The following is a 17,513-nucleotide window of genomic DNA, read 5'->3' as shown; positions in this document are numbered from 1 at the left end:
TCCTAGAGGTGATAGAACGGTACGCCATCCTCTCCGGTATATCGGTGAACCCTGGAAAGTCCAGCCTGTTCCCTTTGGGTAGATATAGGAATGTCCCGGTGCAGAGGCTGCCTGTTCTGCCAATACCATGGCAGCCCGTAACATTTAGATATCTGCGAATAAACATTTACCACAAGATCCAGACAGAACACAAGCACTACACGGAAAAGGCAATAGAGGGGATTAGGAACAGTATGGTATTTTGGTCCAGACTGTCCCTGACCATGATGGGGAGGGCGGCCTTGCTCAAGATGGTGGTCCTGCCTAGACTCTTGCACTTTTTTACAAACGTCCCGTTTCTGATGCCCAGAAGCCTATTCGCGAAACTTCACTGCGTGTGTAGGGGTTTTGTGTGGGGCAGCTCTAGGAATAGGGTGGCTCTGTGGAAGCTCCAGAACCCGTGCGACAGGGGGGGAATAGGCCTGCCTAACTTCGAACTCTATTACCTGGCGGGGCAGCTGCAGTACGTGGCCAGGTGGCTCTCGACTGAAGATTCGGCGGAAGCCAGGCTCCTGCGCGAAGATACAGCCCCATACTTTCTGATGGAAGTGGTGTGGTTGGGCAGAGATAAACTGGTGGGCAAGGGGCGGTTACTGAGGTTGGGCTGGGAGATCTGGCACAGGACATGGAAGATTGGGGGGGACTCAGAACCATACTCACAGCAGGCCCCTTTGGCGGCTGTGTGTGGGAGCGACTCCCAACTACTTGAATCGGTCCGCAGATACTGGGAACAGGTAGGCCTAGCCACCCTCGGGGACATATGGCAGGAAGGGGAGGCGGTGGACTTTCAGCGGCTGCAGGAAGAGACGGGAGTACATGGTGGCCAATATATAACCTACACTAGGCTGGTGAAAAAGACTAGAGAAAGATGGCCGGAGACAGTGCTCGCGGAGGATCCAGATGCCTCCCTGGAAACGATGTACGATGTATCGGAGGGCGGGCACGAAATATCGAGGATATATGAGCTCCGGGCGGGCAAGGGCAGGGAAGGAGTTGCTCCAATTGAGACAAGATTGGGAGGAGGAGGTGGGAGGACCCATGACGGATAGGCAGTGGGAACGGGCCCAGAGGTACCATAAAAAGGTGTCCCGTAATGCGAAATTCCAACAGCTTCAGTTGCATGTTACCCACAGGGCTTATTTAACCCATCGGGAAGATTGCAAAGTTTGGGGGGTCAGCTATACAGCAATGCCCCAGGTGTGGGGAGGTGAACGCGGGACTGCTACACATGTTTTGGGCTCGCCCGGAGGTGCATAGATTTTGGAATGAGGTCAAGACGAAACTGGCTGGCGGGGGGGGGGGGGTAGTGCTGGATGTGGAATCGGCCTGGTCATGCTTGCTTGGACTATTCCCTAGACCCGGCATTTGAAACACATAAGCAAGATGAAGGACCTGGCCTATGTCTTGGCCAAACGTAGGATCGCCATGGGCTGGAAGGCGGCCCATAGACCCAGGGTGGAGTTGTGGTGGACAGACCTCTTGAGATGGGCGGAAGCTGAATCCGTAGTCTGGTTTGAAGCGGTCACCAGGGGGGGCGAAAAAGAAGTGGGGCCCTTGTTGGCCTGGCGGCAATTGATGGCCTCGTTGGCAAACCCTCACCAGGGTGACAACGAAATAGAGGACACGGTTGATGGCAGTCTAGGTAGTGTGCCACCCAGTGATGTTCCCATAAATGATATGTGAGAACTGGCTCTAGTTTAAAGGGGGAGAGGGGAGTTGGGGAGTTTGAAAATGTGTTGAAATATGATGCTTTCTATGTTTTGAAACGGTTGTAGTGTGTTTGTTTGACCTTAAAAAATAAAATAAAAATATATTTAAAAAAAAAAAAACTATTGTTTAAACCGCTCTCATATCTAGGTGAACTGTGGTGCTTAGCCATCCCCCATCCCCCACACCTAGATGAACTGTCCCGCTCAACCTACGCTCACAGCTATGTGTACTATTTGCTCAGCAGTTTCTCACCCCCAACCCAATCCACCCGAAAAACCAAGAAGGAAGAACCCACATATAGTCTAGTGGACAACTATTCAAATGAAAGAATCAGGCCTCCCCTCCCCATCCAGTCTAGCCCACCCCATTACCCTGCAGCAAATCATCGGGCCCAGCTCACCTAGACTCCAACAAACACTGAGACTACGCCAACCAACGACTGGACTAAGACACGCCCGATAACCCAAAACCTGGCCACTAAAAGAAAACATGCAAGGAAACAACCACTCAAAGGAACCTAATTCCAAGCCATAGAAAAGAACAATCGCACAGCAGACAGAAACACAAAACAACAACTCAGGAGGGCAATCGCTCTGAAAGGGGCCCCTAGGGGTCCCTAACGTCTATGGAAACAAGGCGAGTGACCACAAACGATAGATACGCACGACACAAGGTTGTATTCCCAAAGCTAGGGTTTATTGCAAAGCAAAAGTCGCAGTTGGCCAACTCGGTCTCACGCCCGCGACGTGTATCTCTAGATCTCGAGGGACGCAAGAGAGTGAATTACATACATCAGTTACATATATACAAATGCATATCAAACAATCAGCTATGACATGTTTAACACCCCCCCTTTTATTGGGTTTCTTTGAACTTGGTGTGATGATGGACATCTCCGACAACTATGACACCTTCAAACATCTATTCTAGTAACAATTTGCAATTTGTGAGTGCGGAGGCATCTTTCAGTTGTTGAATAGAACATAGCGCTTCTGTTCTTGGAAGCGAGCTACATACGGGGGGAAGAGTTCCATTCCAAACCTTGCTATCTATTAGGTGCTATTCGTGTCCTGGGAGCCGACACGCTCTAGCGGGCTCAGCAAAGGGGATTCAGAAAAGCATAGTTCAAGCCTTTAGCTGTATTATTCTAACATATTCTACCATATAACGAGACTGGCTGGCAGCTGCGAAATGATTAAATGCCCTGCAGCTCTGCTTCAAGGCTACATTTGGGAGGGAGCCGGGCATTCTTCCTGGCGCTGCCTACGTTTGTGTTTCAACAAACTCTTGTTATCCTCACGGCCCTGCGGCCTTGTCCTTTTTACGTGCAGACAACAATGTTTTACAGTCGAGCAGTGTAAGCGGAAAATATACTGCCAAGCAGTAGGAACAGAAAGCAATGAGCAATGGTTAGAAAACAAAATGGCGATTCTTATTACATCAAAATGGCCGTTCAGTGGCAAACTTGAAAACCTATATTCTGTCATATCGTGCATGAGACGGTTGGCCCACGGCCACCAAAATAGGTTTGCGGTCACAAAGTAGAGGTATCCATTTTTCTAGACTGACAGCTTCAGCAACCAGCGCAAACACAAACCACAGAAAGTGATTTGCAACTGTGAGGCAAACAAACACTAACCACGGAAAGCCACCACAACCAACCGCGAGGCAAGTAAACAACCACAGGAAGCCATTCACAACTATGAGGCAAACAACCACTAAATCACAGGAAGCCACCAGCAACCTTGAGACAATCTGATAGATACCCGAAGAACAGACAATGCCAGGCCAAAGAACCAGCAAACTCAATAGAAAGCAAGACGAAGGGACAACCCAGAAAGGAACCCACGACAGACCTCCACACCGCTGAACTACAGAACACCAACAGAACACCAACACAACGCACACCCATAAACAGCACTAGAATAAGAGCAGCCCCCCCCCAAAAAAAAGACTAAAATCACTCTAACTTACACCCTACCTTGCAACACATAGGCCACCAGAACAAATGACCTGTAACGCTCACCTTGTTGGTCCACGGGGGCGCCTCTATAATAGCTGGAATGCTCTCGGGAACCCTACGCCTGTCCTGGGACCTGGATAATTGAGGGACGACTCTGGAAGACAGGAGGGGGAGATAAGCTTTGGTCCTTTCCTTGCAACCCACCTCCCGGGATCCCCTCGCAATTCCCCAGGGAATGTCTCTCACCTGGTTCTCTATAAAAGGTGCGCTCTCCGTCCGGCCGTGCTGGGCAGGGGCACGTCGAAAGGTGGCACCGTTCCGCCGAGTTTCTTCACTGGCGAGGGCCGGAGTTCAGACCGGCTGCAACTTCTTTCAGGTAAGTCTTTCTGGTGAAAGCAATTTCTTTAGATGTAAGCAAGTCCTTAGTTGAATTTGCAATATTGTCTTTTTGGCTTCTTGTTGCAGGTGGCAAGCGCCGCGGTGGAAGTCGAAGTCCGGTTAGGACAGGTAAGAAGAACGTCAAGCGGCCCTGGAAGCGTCCTAGCAAGTGGCTAACCTGTGATTTTGGTTTTGTTCTGTAGGTCGCGAGGACCTGGAGGAGGATGTTCCCCAAGAATCCGAGATGAAGATGTCTTGAAGATGTTGGCCTTCCAGGCGACCAGTGGAGCTGGTAAGGATGCCGATGAATCTTGCCTCGGATGATATTGAACCCGATGAGTGCTGCTAAGCAGGTAAGGATGGCGATGGCTCTGCCTTGGAAGAGTTTGAAAACGATGGATGCTGCAGAGCAGGTAAGGATGGGGATGGTTCTTGCCTTGGATAAGTTCTGAGCCGTTGGAAGCTGCAGAGCAGGTAAGGATGGCGATGGTTCTTGCCTTGGATAAGTTGAGAGCCGATAGAAGCTGCAGAGCAGGTAAGGATGGCGATGGTTCTTGCCTTGGAAGAGTTCTGCACCGATGGATGCTGCAGGGCAGGATCAGATGAGCGTCATGCTGCTAGGCAGAATAACGCGAAGCGCGTGCCCTTGATCGGGCGTGGTTTAAATAGCAAGACAGTATCCCAGGTGTCTTTGGGGCAGGCCCGAACCTGAAGGCTAGACCGGCGAAATGCAGTTCTCCAGTATCCCGCATGGGGGCGGCCATGCTTGTCCTCTGTTCATAGAAACTCGGTCCCAGCAAGCGTCTCCTATGCCAACAGCGCCAGGACTGGCTTCAAGGCATCCGAGGGGATCCGAATAAGGTCCTTAGGGCCCCGTGAGCCCTTGGTGGGGATAAGGTCGTGACATGACCATACAAACAAGCTGGATTTCAGAACCTCAAAGAAAAAATGAAATGACTAGAAGATTGGGAAACCACGCCCTCACCTCGTACATCACCAAACACTAAGGGAACCTCCGCCAACCCCGGCCTGAATCCGAGGAAGAACCAGAGCAGGCGATAAACCCAATAAGAAACCTAACTGATCTGTTCAACGATGAAACTAGAACAATTGAGCTTGCGCAACAACCCACACATGACTGGTAGAACCACCAACAAAACAACCCAAAGACACAAGCCATAACAAAACAAACGACCCTAAAGAGGAAACTACACAGCAACCTAATCAACCCCAGATCGATGTCTAAACACACACTCAAGATCTATGACCTAATGTGCAAGGGGGGAATTGATATCCTATTCATCACAGAAACCTGGCTAGCCGAAAACTACAAAGTGATCCTTCACAGCTGTCTACCCAACAACTTCAAATGCAAACAAGCAAACAAGAAAGGGAAAAGAGTAGGATGACTCACGCTAGCCTACAAAGAATACCTAATAATAAAAACAGCCAACCCCTTAAAAATCCTGGACTGTGAATCCCTTGTCCTTCAATTTACCACGGACCCACAATCAAACCTCACATTCATTCTAATCTATAGGACACCAAACTACAACGCAACCTTCGCAGAGACCTTAAAAGAAGCAGTCACAAATCTATCCATACAGCATGAACATCTGATCATTCTCTGAGACTCAACATATGGTTCGAAGATGAGAACCCCAACTCAGAGAAAACGTTAATCAAGCAACTCGAGACCATGAACCTCCGACAGATGGTGAAAGGAGCGACAAACACAGCAGGGCACACTCTGGACGCAATCTTTTGCCAATAAAAACCTCGTTACAACGTCACCACCCATCCAAATACTATGGTGTGACCACCTCATTATCCCTTTCGTGATCTAAATACCATCAAAGCCACCTAAAAAAGAAAAGAAAAAAAGATACCCACATATTTGGAAAAGAATCTGGAGAACCATCAAGAACAGCAACTTAAAGAGGGCGCTAGAGGGCCAACCAAGATGGCCGCATCCTAGCGAGCTCCCGCACAGCCATAAATCAATCCTGAATAATCCTTCTTGAATCGGTAACTCACCACCTTGACTGACCACCAGCCCAGCAGGCGGGTCACTGCCCAGTGAGCATGCGAAGATTGGGGCAAAATTGGAAAAGCAGCGACCCCAGGCGCGGCTGACTGACCCCCAGTGCTGGAAGCGAGCAAGGGAGTACAGCAGACCGGAGAACAACAAGTGACGGCCCGAGGCCACACGGAGACCTGGCAGAGGAGTACCACCTAGCTCCAATACACTCCCGGGGGGCACGGACTGGGCGTGCCGGGGGCGGAGCGAGAACCCCTCCTCTCTCCCCCACGGAGGCATCACCGTGGCTCGGCGCCACCAACCGTGATGGCCGCAGATGCCTGAGGGCCGCGGCTCGTGTCCAAGAGGAGCGGACCCGCACAACAACAGCAGCGGAGAGAGGCAGGAGGCGAGATGCAGGGGTGCGCTCTCCCCCAGGGCCTCCCCCTCCTTTTCGTTTCTCTCTCGCGGGCTGAGGCCAGGCGTGGTGCCTGCCACTCTCTGTGCCACGGGGAGAGGAGGTGAGAGGAAGAACGCGGGAGACATGGACATTAGCCCCCCCCCCAGCCCATAATCTTCCAGCAACCGCTCCGGAGTGCACATCATCAGCACAAGGGCACCGAACCTTGGGCTGCCCTCCCCAACAGGGCGAGGCGTGGAGACACCCATGACTACCAGCTCACTTCCTCATCCTCCAAGGGAGCGAACTCTGAGCCACACCGTCTGGAAATCAGCGCCTCCTCGCCCAGAACCTAATACTGAGCCCCTAAGCCCCCCAGGAACCTCAAGCCTGCAGGCCAAACCAGAGCCGGATGCCACATCCTTCTACCCAGCCCCAGAAGACCACAGCTCCACCACCGGTGGTCCCCCGCCCAGTCCACGTATCGCTCCAGCACCGGAGCACTGCAGGCGCTCCGCCATTCATCAACAAGCACCACTTTCCACGCTGGGCCACCACCAGCCACGAAAAGCCAATGGGGAAAACAGACAGATCACAGAGGAAACTATCCTTTGAGACCAGAACAGCCCCCAAAACCCCCAGGGTTCGAGGAAGAGCCGGAACCCCCAATGGCCGACTCACTCCCAATGGACAAGGGAACCTCCGCCACCGATATCAAAGGACTCCTGCTAGATCTGAAAGCAGGCATAGGAAACCTAAATAACAAAATGGATGGACTCTCCTCTAAAGTGGATCTCCTAGAGCACCGAATGGACACCCATGCTGAACGCCTGAACAAGGTAGAACAGCGCGTATCCAATCTAGACGACGGCGCAGCGACCCTGGCGGCAAAAGTCGCCCAACTAGAAACCCAAATGAAAGCAACCAACGCCAAGTGTGAGGATTTGGAAGGCAGGTCGAGAAGAAATAACATCAGGATAGTCGGGGTGAGAGAACACCAACTGCAATCCAAAATGGAGGACTTCATTGAAACGCTCTGCACCACCCTGTTTGGTCAGGAAGCACTCTCCCACATGTGTGCCTACTTGTATATATGCATATAATCTTGCATATCTTCATTGTGTTTATGTATATATTATGGTTGTTGTTACTAAGCTTCGCAAATTCATGTAAAGGCTGTGCCCTGATACCCGAGGGTATGCTCGCGCATTACAAATGATAAAACAAACAAACAAAACATGTTCGTAGTTGAGAGAGCCCACAGAATTCCATCCTCCAAACCCGCTCAAGGTGCTCCCTCCAGGCCGATAATCGTGAAGCTACTTAACTATAAAGACCGTGATACCATCCTGAGGCTGGCCAGAGAAAAAGGCGAATTACAACACGACAGAGACAGGATACACTTTTTTCCCAGATGTTAGGCAGAAACCTGTGCAGTTCCCTCTGGGACCACTGCAAAAGATTTATGACTACAGGTGTTTAGCAGTAAACCCACTTGGTAGCAGTCTGTACCACACAGATTCACTTGGTAGCTGTGGCTGAGCAGTCAGACTTCCCTCAAGAAGAGTTAGGCAGTATACAGAGTAATCACAATAGGTCAAGAGAACACAGTAGAACAGGTAAACACTGACCAGGGCTTGGTGTAAAAGAGATATCATTATTTATTTAAAACATCATCTAGAAAAACACACAGGCACTAATGATAAGCAATTCAAAAACACGGTCACTAAAAGATATACACTCCCTTAAAAGAATATTAGACAAGTCTTAAGTAAAGCCCCACTTATTTTCAGACAGCGGTGAGCGCTTAACGTAGATGGCACTCTAATAGTTCGTTAAAAAGGGAGAGAAGAGCAGAGAACAAGTTGAAACGGATCCCAACACTTTTATCAGAACATAACAAGAGGGAAAGGCAAAGTAGAACCGTGAAGTTAGAGTTCAAGAGGCCGGATCCACTTTCATAGGATCCAAATGAAATGTGTCCAAGGTCACACGCTTGCAGTGCACAAGAGTCTTGTAAAGGTTCAAAAAGGAGTTGGACCAAAGAAAGGGACCAGTTAGAGGGTCAAGGCGGCCAGCCCAGTCCAGAAGGTTAAGGGGTTATTATTACCTTGTAGAAATCTTTAGAAAGGGTGGCCTGGCGGACACGGTACCTTAAAGTGGTGAGAACACTCCAGCGAGGGCAGTTGTTCCTGGCAGTGGGTGCAAGTCAGTGCTTCGTCCGGGGGAAGAGGGGATCTCGTCGTGGAGGAAGACAGGAGTCCGTTGCACTGCCAGGGAAGAAACCAGCCACAGAGTTCCTCAGGTACAAGGAGCGGTCCGGTGATTCGCGGTTCAGTGGTGAGTGGTTATCCGGCCGCCGGGGTGCTTGGCATGGGTAGTTCGACCACAAACCGGCTGGGGTGCGAAGAAAGGAAGGTAAACTGGTTGTGCCCACCAGTCAGGGGAAGAAGCCTCTCCAGCCGGGAGATCTTCTCTGTCGTCGGGAAGTGGTGAGTCGGTTCTGCAGGGCTCCACCGGTGGTGTCGTCGTGGTAGGTCAGCACAGCTTCTCCCTCGTCGGATTCTCAGGTCCTGTGGCGACTTCTGAAGTTCCAGTCCCCAAAGCCCTGCTTTTATGCAGAAAACCCCCATTCACTCAGCCTAGCTGTCACTCAAACATGCTAAGTGGTGAGCCGGCCGGCTCACCACTTGGGCCAATCACACAAGAGTGCGACTTGAGTTACCAAGGCAACTCAGTCCAGGGTGCCTAAACCCCCTCCCACACCCGCTGTGGTACCCAGACAGAGTTGCACCACTTTTGGAGGCTTCTGTGGAGAAGCCCACCAAAAAGTGGAACAAAGGACTCGACTTGGGTTGGAGTCACAGAAGAGAACACAAACGCCATTTTAGAATCGAGTCTTGGCAAAAAATACCTACCGGCGAATTAATATTAATTAAATAAACCGGCGGTATGTTCGAGGCTATGAGAATTAAATAATTAAAGTTGGTAGCCTCGAACAATGGGAAAATCCCATAGGAAAATAGTAGTTTCCACTGCCACCAGCCAAAACTCGATCAGGGGGGACCGAGACGTGCCCCCTCGACTAACAGACCCCGGGGCAATCGAATTGCCCCAACCAGTACGTCCACAATATGATGGTTTGTACTGGTTTCTGTTAATAATTTGGGACTAGTAAAGCCAATGGTGACTTTACATGCCCTGGGAGACAGTAGTCAGTCCCAGGGTATGGAGTATATGGTGGGGTGTCACTATGACACCCCTGTGTTACTGCACGGAGGGTGCTGTGTAACACACATAGGAAACACACATGAGACCCTATGGAGTAAAGGACCCCATAGCACATAAAACACATCACCAGTCAAAGGAATACCATAATCATGTCCAAGAGTGGGAGGAAAAAAAGAGTCTCACTCTTGGCAGGAGGAAAAAAACAAACTCCAGAAATCCAGCAAAGCTGCTGGGGGACTCACTAGGTTAGGAAATTCAGCCTAAAGAGAGAATTCTCCCTAACACCAGACTCCCCTCCGCCCCGCAGTCCAGTCGCAAAGGAGATCCTTTACCTCCATCAGACAAAGGATTAAAGACAATCAAATATCCTATTCTATGCTCTTTCCAGCCCGACTGAGAGTTCAACAAGCTGGTAAAGTCCACTTCTTCCAAACACCGGAGGAAACAAATGCATTCCTGGAACGTGTAGGGTGCCCCGGGCCAAATCCCAACCAGGCTTGTGCGCAGAGAGAAAGATTCCACAGAAACCCAACATAACGAACTCAGGGTCAAAGGCACAAGTCTTAAGCACAAAACGCAGCTACTCTACCGAAATAAACACAGGTGTCATGCACTCCGAGGCCGTGCAGCCTGGGAAGCCCCTAGCACCCCTTGCACAGCAAAAGTCACCTCAACTGTTTATTGTTTATGGGTAGGAATCCAGGTAACGGACATGCACTGTTGCGTTTCGTACCTTGTTCAAGTGAGCAAACGGGCGAGTTGGGGGTTGCCAGTGTAAGGAAGGAAGTTGAAGAAGGGGGATGGGTTTGCACCTCTGGACCACCCGCCTGCGCCGACTCCCCAGACCACCAGGCAGTACATGCCCTCTCTCTCGAACACCAGGGAAACCTCCCATACTCAGCTGTAGATGCCGTCAACGGCACCCCGCGACCTCTCAATTCAAACGCAACACCAGCTTAAACCCGCAAGCCAAGCAAATAATTTAAAGTCGCCACATGGAACATTAGGGGAGGCAACCTCCCCTCTAAAACAAGAAAGATCCTTCAGTACCTGAAAAGACATGACATTGATGTAGCCATGCTCCAAGAGACACATCTATTGCCTGAAAAAGAACACCAATGGGCCCTACATTGGGGCTGTCATCAATACTTCTCCTCGTTCTCGTCGTATGCCAGAGGTGTAGCTATCCTGATCAACCGTAAAACAGGATTCCGGTTGATAAACACTGAGAAAGACACTGAAGGCAGATCTCTTTTGGTAAGAGGGATCGTAGCACGCAAAGCGATCATGTTAGTCAATTCCTACGGACCCAATATAGACTGAGCAAACAACTATGACTGGTTGCTCACACACCTCTCAGCACAAACCTCTACGATGATCTTCTGGGGAGGCGATCTGAACACTGCCCTAGACCCCTCGAAAGACAAGTCACGGACCACGACATCGACCATTTCCAAAGCCAGCCTCCAGGTACAAGAAATATGTAGAGCCTACGATCTCGTAGACGCGTGGAGCAGCGTGACTACACTTTCCACTCAGCAGTGCATAACACTAGCTCTAGAATTGATTACCTGTTCATCTCGGCCAGGGGTCCGCTCCAATGGGGGCCCTGTCAAATCCTTCCTAAAACCTTCTCAGATTACTCCCCGGTAACCCTTGTCTGCAACCCATCAATCACGAAATCTCGCCTGCTGAACTGGCGCTTCAAACCCGGGTCCCTGCTGGGCCAAGTGTTCGCTGCAGAACTACGGGACAAAATCTCTTCCTTCTTAGAGACAAATCTGGGCACAGTGGACTCGATCGGCAGAGTTTGGGAAACGCTGAAATGCTTCATAAGAGGCATCTGCCTGGCAAAGGAGAACGGCATCCTTAAGTTGATCTGACGGGAACTGGCCTCCAGCGAGGAACGGTTAAAACACCTCGAACTTAAAATCTCCACCACGAACGACCCACGCTCCCAAGCAGGACTTAAAGAAGAGCTGGAAATGTTCAGATCCACAGCAGAACAGGAGTTAAAATTCCTAAGCGAAATAGTCAAGTCCGTCAATAAGGCAAAGGCCAAAAGCCAGGCGCCCTCTTTGCAAGACTACTCAACGCCGACAAGAAACCGACGACAGTCGAAAGGATATGAACCAAACAAGGCACGCTTGTGCACACAGATGAAGAAATAGTCGAAGAATTCAAAACCTTTTACCAAAACCTGTACTCTTCAAAGCACAACTCAGACACTGATACCCTAAAAAGATACCTCAATGACACTGAACTCTACTGGGTAGAGAGAGAGAGCTGTGTGAACCCCTCAATGAACCCATCACTTCAGACAAGATTGTAGAAGCCATCAAAACCCTTCCAAACACCAAAGCCCTGGGGCCCGACGGCCAATCGGGTGAATTCCACAAAGCCTTTGCAAATACCCTAGCCCCCCTTCTAGCAGAGGCCCTAGACACGGGATCCCTCCCACAGTCCTCTTGCGAGGCCAATATAATTCTACAGCACAAGGCTGGCAAACTCCCAGAAGAATGCGCATCCTACAGGCCCATATCTCTTCTAAACCTCGACAACAAGATATTAGCGAAAATACTCACAAACAGGTTACTACCGCTGATACCCGCCCTCATGCTCGCGGATCAGGCAGGTTTCGTGCTTGGCTGCAGTACGACATTTGGCATCAGGAGGATGTTCGGAATTATCGAGGCCCTGGACCCCACTCATCAGGCTGTCGCCGTACTGCTCGATGCCGAAAAGGCCTTTGATTCGGTAGAATGGCCCTTCCTATTCACAGTGCTCACCCAGATGGGCCTAGGTGCACGATTCATTAGACTGGTCTCCCTGCTATAGAAAAACCCCTAAGCAAACATATTGGTGGGCTCGGCAAGATCTTCCACAATCCAATTACAACGAGGGACTAGACAGGGATGTCCGCTGTCGGAGCTAATATTCGTGCTGATAATGGAACCCCTAGCGTCGAACCTCCGATCCCACCAACTCCACAGAGGGCTCAAAATCAGCCCACACCGGCTGATTATATCCCTCTATGCGGACGATGTAGCATTATTCATTCGCGACCCCAGTGAAAACCTAAACCCAGTGATGAGAGAAGGAATTAAATTTGGGGCAATATCCGGTTGAGAAATTAATCACACTAAATCGATCATATTCCCGCTCACCCCAGCGACCAGGGCATTCACTGATGATTATCACTTCGCATGGGAGAGAGACCTCACGGGTACGATACCTAGGGATACTGATGTCATTAAGCTACCTCGATGTATTCCGAGACAACTACGAAGTAGTATTGAAAACGCTACAAGAGAAAGTAAACCGCTGGAAGTCTTTCCCGCTGACCCTGTGGGGAAGAGCCTCACTAGTCAAAATGGTGATCCTGACGAAACTATTGTACCTTTTTGCTAACATCCCCATTCTGATCCCACAATCCTTTTTAAAGAGAGCCAAAAGCCTGGTTCTCAAGCTACTATGGGCGGGTAAACCGGCCAGGGTCACTCACTCAACATGGACACTTCCAGTGTCCAGCGGAGGACTAGCCCTCCCCGACTAAGAGAGATACTTCTGGGCGGCCCTATGAATGTGGTCCTTGCGACCTATGGAAGTACAGAAGTACAAAGTTCAATAAGATATTCGCCCCTCGTCCCGGTAAAATTCATACCCGGGATCCCTCTGACCTCTGAAAAGGTGTTTCGCCAATGGGTAGAGAAGCTACAGATAAATACTCTGGGTGACCTGTTTAGTGAAGGAACATTCATCACACCCCAACAAGCAACAGAAAGAGGAGGCGACACCTCCCCTAGATAAGTTCCTATAATTTAGAACCAGATATACTCTCCAAGCACTTTTCCCCTCCTTTCCGCAGCAACCCCCAACTTGGCTACTATTACATAATGTGATCCAGGCACAATGCGATGGCAGACTAGTCTCGTCCATTTACAAATCGATCCTAATAGACACAGCACCTGCCAACTCAAGCACAAAAACAAGATGGGAAAACTCACTCCAATTTACAATCCCAGATGAGGATTGGACATTTATCCTGCGTCAAACACAAAGAAATCGCTCTCAATTCACGCCTCAAGCAAATCCATTTTAATTTCCTACACCAGACGTACTTTACCCCGCCAAAAAGTACAGACAACAACCAGATGTACCCGCAAAGTCTGAAAGATGTGGAAGCCACACGGCTGATTTCATACACCTAGCATGGGACTGCCCCAAGCGGACACCATTCTGGACCCAGGTCCTTCAGACGTCATCAGCAATCATAGGAGAGGAAACACGGCCGATCCCGACGGTAGCATTACTCGGGATGACAAAACAGCTCTCGCCAGCAGTGAGGAAACTAGCAGGGATACTGTTAACTCTTGCGCGCAGAAGAGTCGCCATGTCGTGGGGCCGAGGACCAGCTACGACGATTACAAATTGGCAGAAAGACATTCTCTACTGCCAGGACACAGAATCAGACTTCATGAAGACACTGCCCCAACACACACGCCCTCCCCGATATCTGTGGCACACTTGTGACATACCTGATAAACGATTCAGATGAGGACACATCATCCTCGTCAAAAAGGCACAGCACCCAAGATGCTGAGACTTAACTTACCCAATAATTAAAGCCAGCGCACTCACTGATACACGAGGAGGAAGAAACAACGCAACACCAATTTAACAGACAGAGAGGGAATGATCTGGGAGGTTGGGGGGGGGGGTCGGGAATTCGGACAACGCATGGGGAACACGCCCTAATGTGGGTGTGATTGTTTGTAACAGTTGGAAAATCAAATAAAAAAAAAAATTAAGAACAGCAACTCAGAGGAGCGACTAGAAATCTCAAAGTCAGCGACCACATCATTGGATGCAACAGACATAGATGAAACAGCAAACCTAATCCAGAAATGGATTGCAGAAACAATACATGCCATCTGCCCAGAAAAACGCGCCGTCCAATCAAGAGAGGCAAAATGGTACACACCCGACCTAAAAGTGATGAAAGGAATTTGATAGAAAACTAGAACAAGCATGGAGGAACCAACGTGACCAAGAAAAAAGAATATAATACCTACTACAAATCCAAGCATACAAATCCAAAATTCTAAAAGCAAAAAAGAAATACCATAACGAGCAGATAAAAAAAAAAACACCAACCCTCAAAAAGAATTATTAAACATCATAAAGGAGATTAGAAATCCATTGCGTTGCAACACCGCACCGACACCCTCTGAAAAACTATGCGATGATCTCACAGACCAATTTGAGAAAGAAAATCACCAGCATACACCGAATCATGCAAAGCAGACCAATCGGCCAGACAACCCACCAGCTACCACCAACCGCGGGAACAGCTAACAGAATGTACTGCTTACAACAGATGTCGAGAGAAAAACTACTAAATTTGGTGAAAAAGAGCAACAAGGCAGTTCCTCTGATGGACTCCTGCCCTCCAGACATCTATAAATCTATCCTTTCAACAGGGAAAGTACCAAGAGTTTTCAAAACGGCCTGCATCAAACCTCTAAGCAAGGACACAACAGGCGATGTTGAAGACCTGTCAAACTACAGACCAATCTCGAACATCCCTTACATGCAAAAATACTAGAGACCTATGTCTACGAACAACTACTGGAGCATGTTGAAAATAACCAACAACTGGATCAGGCGCAAATGGGATTCAGACCCCTGTGAGGAACTCAAACAGCAGTAGACTCAATATGGGATGACCTAAAGATGAACGCAGATTCCAACACAAATCAGCACTGATATTACTCCATCTCTCAGCTGCCTTCGACACAGTCAACCACAACATCCTAATAAAAAGAATCAAAGAAATAAGGCTGACACAGCACTGCTCTGGATCAAATCATTCCTCGTGGAAAGGACAGAAAAAAATCTGGTTAAAGCCTTTCAAATCCACACCATGGGATTCCTCCTGTGGAGTACCACAAGGATCCTCACTATCCCTGCTTCCTTTCAATATCTACATAGCATCACTAATCAACCTCATGAAATGGCATGGACTAACATGCTAAACTATGCAGCCAATACACAAATCATCTTCAAATTCGGGGACATACGGGAAGAGAACGCACCCCTGGTAGAGTGTCTCAAGGAGCTCTACCAATGGATGAACATTAACAAACTCAAAATCAATCCTGACAAAACTGAAATCATGATTACACTGGAAGACAGAAGGCACAACCAGACATACAATGGCCAATAGAGCTGGGAAACTAACCAACGCCATCCAAAACTGTAAAAAACCTTGGAATCCTCATGGACAACGAGTTAACACTTGAACCCCAAGTGAATGCAATTATCCGGAAATGCTTCTTCCTCCTACAAATGATAAAACATATTGTATCATTCCTCTCCTTCATGCACAAAACACTGGCCATCATATCCCTCATTATGTCCAGGATTGATTATGCTAACAGCATATACCTCGGAATGCCAGAATATCTAATGAGAAAACTACAACTAATACAAAACGTGGAAGCCAGACTCCTCCTCAAACTCAGCAGAAGAGATCACATCACACCAGCGCTCAGGATGCTAAATTGCCTCCCGGTCAAAAAGAGAATCTCCTTCAAAGCCCTGTGCATAACCCACAGGAGCAATAACCGGGCAGCAGACTTTATTCAAAAGAAATTCTCCATCTACAAACCAGCTACAACCCTGATATTCTGCAACAACATCTGTCTTGAACCCAAATGGTACCGGAAGAAAAAAACTGGGCGGCTCAGCATTCTCCTGCTTAGCCACAAATCTATGGAACTTGATTCTGAGGGAAATTCGAACCGTGGAGACCACACAAAATTCAGGAAACTGCTGAAAACCTGGCTCGTCAACTCTGAACACAACGAAGCCGACTGAATGACATCGGCACACCTCCCGATCAACCAAGCAGGGACAAAAGCGAAGTAACCACGAAAAACAAGATTGAGGGATAGGACCGGAAAGAGAAGGACCCCATCCACCTCACCGGCCAACATGGAGCCCCGGAAAAGAGAAGGTGATCAGCCAGAAACGCTAGGGGCAGGAAGTAGGCCAAGGAAAACACAGATATGGAAATGGGAAAGTGAGAGTCATCCTCAGGCATGCCACGAGTAAGGGCAACAAGAGGGAACTGGACTAAACACTAACTACGCCCCTACTAGAACTTAATCCAGCAAAGGAATCCAGTTAAAGAACTACCCACCCGGCTGGTCACTCTCTGGGCTAGGAACTGCATCTAATCAGAAGTAGGGACTGCACTCAGAATTCAGGCAATAGACAGAGTTGCAAAGTAGCGCAAGAACCCTTCACCCAAAGGTGACTCTACCGATACAACTAGAAAGGGCACACAGAAGAAGGGATGATACAACTAATAAACCGGAAAAGCTGAAGAAGATCAGCCACGGCCACAAACAACTCAAACTGTTTATAACAATCAACCCTCCGCATACACCTCTCACATACTGTACTAAAACAGCCAGAACTCATCAGCATAGCAAACTGCACACACTTCACAACACTGCAACAAGACAGAGCACACACAACCTTGCACAACACCACATGACATCCGCCCCCTGAATCTCGCACCCAAGCTCAGTGAACGGTACATCCGAACTGAAACTGCCAACAGCACATACCGCTCCTCCCACTAATCTACCCCCCTTCTTTTTTTTCAAAGAACCGCCAGTACACTGAGAGACCAAGCAAGTGTCACCTGTGCGCGGTATAACAACTTTTAACATTAACATGATATAATATTGATTTCCTAC

General features: G+C 49.0%; 1 protein-coding gene across 2 annotated transcripts in view; it reads right to left on the bottom strand.

Moving 5' to 3' along the window:
- CASP9 (caspase 9) overlaps window positions 1-17,513 on the bottom strand; it is a 653,184-nt gene that overhangs the window by 474,231 nt on the left and 161,440 nt on the right. The window lies entirely within an intron of this gene.

The sequence above is a fragment of the Ambystoma mexicanum genome, chromosome 8, assembly GCF_040938575.1.
Source record: "Ambystoma mexicanum isolate Mex_15411 chromosome 8, UKY_AmexF1_1, whole genome shotgun sequence".
In the NCBI taxonomy this organism is placed as follows: Eukaryota; Metazoa; Chordata; class Amphibia; order Caudata; family Ambystomatidae; genus Ambystoma; species Ambystoma mexicanum.
Note: the sequence above shows the minus strand (reverse complement) of the source record. Positions and strands in the feature narration are given on the sequence as shown.